The sequence below is a fragment of the Tupaia chinensis genome, unplaced genomic scaffold (genome assembly GCF_000334495.1).
Source record: "Tupaia chinensis unplaced genomic scaffold, TupChi_1.0 Scaffold000555_1, whole genome shotgun sequence".
NCBI lineage: Eukaryota > Metazoa > Chordata > Mammalia > Scandentia > Tupaiidae > Tupaia > Tupaia belangeri.
The window spans coordinates 2,195,269-2,200,218 of NW_006160067.1; the positions used below are offsets into that span (position 1 = coordinate 2,195,269).

Here is a 4,950-nt window from a genome sequence, read left to right on the forward strand (position 1 = left end):
CACGGGGCGTCTGAGGTGGGGTAGAGGGTAGGAGAATATGCTGGATGAGACACTGGTGTTCGTGAAGGCTAGGGGTGAAAGGAAGCCATGTATCCCCAGAAACGTAAAGGAGGTCCATATGGCTGGATTGCAAGAGGACTGATAGTCCCTAGGGGTTTTGAGACAAGCTCTGCATCCGCCGTGCCTGGGCTAGCACCCTTGCTGACCGCTTCTTACTGTGCCTTCCGCCAAGCTGTCAGGCTTTCTGTCACTCAGGCTTCCTCACCTGTAAAATGGAAAGGATGGAAATAATAGCGCTCACCTCGGAGAATGTAGTAAAAAGGAAAACAGGCCAACAGACACAAAATGCCGAAACCATACCCGGCACACAGTAAGTGCTGTAGACATGGCAGCTCTGATGGGGCGGGGGGAGGCAGGAGAGCTGGAGACGTGAGCAGTCAGTTCCGCTCCGCAAGGACTGTGATGAGGCTCTAGTGACCAAGCGAATCAGGAAGCCCAGCTCCTGCCTCCCGGGAACGTGCAGTAACCACGTGCTGTTAAGACTTGGATCTTCCAAGATCCCGAGAGGAGAATGGAGGAGAAGGGATTGCAGCGTGGCCATCCCCCCTGGGGGGTGATTTCTCGCTTTCTGTCTCTCTGTCTCTCTCTGTCTTTCTGGTGAGCACACGAGCCCTATAGCAAAAACCTCTAAAAAAACCCCCAAAAAACAAACAAACAAAAAACAAAAAAAATCCTTGAATCTTGAAACCCAGCCTGCTGGTACAGTTGCAGCAAACTGAATTGCAGTGCTGGAAGCCACATGGCCGAACACAACTTGGCTCCCTGGGTGTGCATATGGGTACCCAAGATCCTGACAAACTAGAGGGCTGGGGAAAAGGAATTGTGGAGTGATGAGACCCTATCGAGGGTGCTTCGCTCTCTCTCAAGCGCATGTGTTCTCTTTTATTGATAAAAATAAGCCCTCTAAACTTGGACCTTAAAACCAGAGACCTGCATTCCAATCTCATCTCCTCTCTGTGGCCTTGAGCAAATTATTTGTCACCTTTGAGGCTGTTCTTATCCGTACAATGGGATAACAATAGTACATTCTTTATAGGGCTGGAGTGAGGATTGGTTGAGACAATGCATGTAAAGGAATTAGCATAACAGACAGAGTTATAGCAAAAAATGGTTGCTATGATGGCTGGTGAGAGAGTAAAGAGAGCTGTGATACAGGAGAGAACATTTTATAAGAACCGGGGTCGTAATTCCCTTAGATACTGTGGCGAAACATCTCGGTGGTTTTCCATTGCTCTAGAATAAAGGTATGTGAGGGGCCCTCAAAAAGTTCATGACACATGCATATTACAAAATAACTATGAATAGATTTCAAAAAATGTTTCGCATCAACAGAAACTCATACTTCAACTCAATTTGTGCATTAATTCTTTGACGAGAGACGCGGTCAGGTTTCTGTTTCTGACTGTTCCCTCCACAGTCCCCTCTGTTTGAATCAGCATGTGTCTTCCATCTGGACTAGACGCTCCATGAAGCCAGGGGTCAGATCTCATTTGCTTATTTACTGTACAGCGTGTATCATGCTCCCCATCAAAGGAGCCAGTAAATATTTACCAAACGAATGACCGAACACAAAGCAGCCCAAGATCGAGCGCTCAGAAAGGAGGAAGCTGGAAGCTGTCACCAGGGCTCAAGTAACACTTAGAGAGCACCATTTCCAGCCCCTCTGTGTCTCTGTCCAGGAGCAGATGCTCAGACCTTGTCCCTTCGCCTGGACAGCGGTGTAACTGATATGTCCCTCCGTAATGAACCGGAGGGCTGATCAAGAGCTTATGTAAATGTCGAAGCTTTTGGCAGTGCTCCTTTCCCTCTGATTTTGGCATGACTCAAAGCACGGGAATTTTTCAAAAGAGAGAGCTTTCAGTGAATACCCACGCCCAATGGTGGAAACCTTAGAAGAATGGAGTGCACAGGGATTAGGGGACTCTGAACAGGTTTTCCAAAGCAGATGGAGACAAGATGTCAGTGTGAGCTGGTTTCTCTGGCAGAATCTGAGCTGCTTTTAACCAGCAAGTGTCCAAGAGGCCTTTAAGTGAAGAGGTTAGCATTGTAGGTTTATAAATAAACGCATGTTTGTGGTGACTCCTTTGTGGGTCTTGTGACAGGGTGAACTTCGGGACAGTAGATTAGGACTGATGTCAACAGCTTAATTGCTTCTTCTGCCTCTGGGCTCGAGGAGCAGGCTGAGAGAAAGCCTGGATGAGGCACTGGGAGGTGAGTTTTTCCTTTTTAATTGCCAGAGGGTGAGTGTGCTTGCCAGAGGGAGACAGAGAAGGGGAGAGTGGGAGAAGGAAAAAGCACCCCCAGAAAGGCATGGTCGTGCCACAATCCCCTCTCCTCCATTCCTCTGTCCTGTTGGAGAAAAGGCACCCAGGCACCTGGTGTGTGGGGATTTGAATCTTGGCTGTGCCTGTGGGATCAGGCTCCCTTAACCACTAGGCAATAGGGCCAGCCTGAGATCTTTTGTCGTAATCCTGGTCTTGCCTTCAATGAGCAGGATGTGAGGCAAGGGAAGATGCGGTTGGGTGGAGAACCATTCTCTGTCTCAGCGCCCACATCTGTTCAATGAGGTTGAGAAGACTTTGTTAAACTGTAATAGAATTGATTTGTAATACTGGTAGTAGCTTACTAAATTCTTCATATGTGTCTGCTCTTGTATGAACACTGACAATCTTTACAACAACTTATGAGATAGCTTGCTATCACTCCCCCTTTGCAGGTGAGCACACAGAGGCACAGAAGAGTATGAACACCTTGTCCAAGGTCACACAGCAGGTAGATGGTGGAGTCAGGATTTGAACCTGGGCTGCCTGGCTCTGGAACAAGATGTAATGACTATGTTACATTCTATTGCCTTTCTCGGTAGAAGGTACAGCTGTAGAAAATGGCTCTAAGAATGGTAAAATCCAGTTGCTTGCTGTCTGACCAGGATCTCAACAGTCTTCAGTGGGAAGGCAAAGGGCAGAATGGCTTTCTAGAGGAGAAGTTATGTGTCTGTATTAGTCTATTCTCTGCTGATAATTTAATACCCAAGTCTAGGTGATTTATAAGAAGAGAGGTTTATCCAGCTCACACTTTGGAAGTCCATAGTCTGTGGGCTGCATCTGGTGAGGGCTTTGTTGCTAATGGGGCTCTCAGAAGAGGCCCAAAGTGGCCCAGGGCAGACCATGGCAAGAGCTTCTGCAGAGCATGAGCTCATGTGTCTGTGCTTCTCTGTCTCGTTACACAGGCACGGGCATCCAACCATGGAACGCCACCCTGATGCCAGTGTTATCCCAGGGGCCCCACCTCCCAGCACAGTAGTTAGGTCAATGCTTACCCTCCTCATCCTCTCACAACCAAATCTCGACAAATGAATTTCTTGGGGAAATATTCAGACTTTGGAAATCTGTATAATAACCATCCCCTCTAGAAGATGAGCTTCACATTTGTATGGCTGGTAATAGGAAATGAGAGGGCTGAGACCCTGGGTCTGGGCACATGTGAATGTAAATGGAGGTCTGGCTGTGTCATGAGTAACCAGAACATTTTGCCAGCTGTTGTGTTTTCTCCCTTGGGGGCAGTCCTGAAAAAGAGCTAGTCTGTCCCTACTGGCTTTGGCTACCGGTCCCTGTCGGGTAAATTATAATCTGATCTGAGTGGCACAGCTCACCTGAAAAATGGGGTCATCAAGGATACAGGGCATTGGGCAGTTGGCATGAAAACATGTCTAGCACATAGTGTTTGATAAGTTTTCCTTCTCCGTTTTTCATCTTGCTCCCAAGGAAAGAAATTTATTTAGCATCAATGACCTCCTGAGATTGGTTTGGGGTATGTCTACTCTCCAGGTTCTCCAGATAGGTTGTGTGTTCTTCTGAAAATGTTTTTAACAGCAGGGAAAATGAGCTTCCAAATTCATGTTGGCACTCATCCCTGTCTGCCAATGAGCCTTTAGTCTGAGGCAGGTGGACATTTCCTTTGTGGTTTTAGCCTCATTGGGGGTAGCACCCAAGCCCCATGATGAGCTGGAGATGGACCTGAAACCTGAGACCCCAGGATTCCACACGCTTTTTCTTCTGGGCACCATTTCTGTACCAGCTATCTGAAGCCAGGTGTGTGGTTCTTCAGCCAGGAAGGCAGCTGGCTGGTTGGCTTAGCCTGAGCTGGGGGACTTGAGGACCTGCCAAGGGTTTCATATTAAGGAAGCGGGAAACCAGGAAACCAGGGGACCAGGAGGGCCAACAAACCTATGCCAGAGGCTGGGGTCCTGCTTAGAGTCATATGGCAGAGTCCAGGTCAAACTTTAAAAAGATGAGGGGATGGAGATTGTACATAAAACCTTGGAATCCAGATTAATCTGGGGAAAGTCAAGGTCCAAGTTCTAAATAAACTCAGGTAGATATGTACAGCCTAAATTTATGGAAAAGAGTGTACCCAGTGTGTGAAAATGCCAGGTGGCTTGATGTCAGGTGGCGTGATAGGTACTGGACAGCTAGATAAAACCTGGGATTCCTTGGCCATCCCGTGCAATGCAGCAAACATTTAGGTGGGAGGGTGCATTCAAGTTCTGAAGGAAACAGGACTAATAGGTTTGTACAGATATTTAACAAGGGACTTACTGTAAACTACTCACATGTTTACGGTGTTGGGGAGCCCACCACAGGCTGCCTGCAGGGTGGAAAACCTGAGATTCTGGTAGCGTGAGTCCAAGTCCATAGACCCCAGAGGCAGGGCAGCCAATGACATGATTCCCAATCTGAGGCCGAAAGTCTGAGAACTTGGGGCCATTGTTGTAAATCCTGGAATGTGAAGGCAGATGAGTTCTGATGTCCAAGGCAACAAAAGAAATCTATCTTGTTCTGTCTCAGAGACATCCAGTCCACTTCTGTATTTATTCTCTCTGGGCCTCTTGTT

The 4,950-nt window shown here is 47.7% G+C and overlaps 1 long non-coding RNA gene across 2 annotated transcripts in view; it reads right to left on the reverse strand.

The window, feature by feature from the left end:
- Window positions 1–22: 22 nt before the first annotated feature.
- LOC102477078 (uncharacterized) overlaps window positions 23–4,950 on the reverse strand; it is a 19,935-nt gene continuing 15,007 nt past the window's right edge. For both annotated transcript variants that reach the window (XR_335855.2, XR_335856.2), the window contains exons 5-6: window positions 4,670–4,835; window positions 23–265 (exon numbers count right to left, since the gene is read on the reverse strand). This is a non-coding gene — a long non-coding RNA (uncharacterized LOC102477078). The remainder of the gene's footprint in view (window positions 266–4,669; window positions 4,836–4,950) is intronic.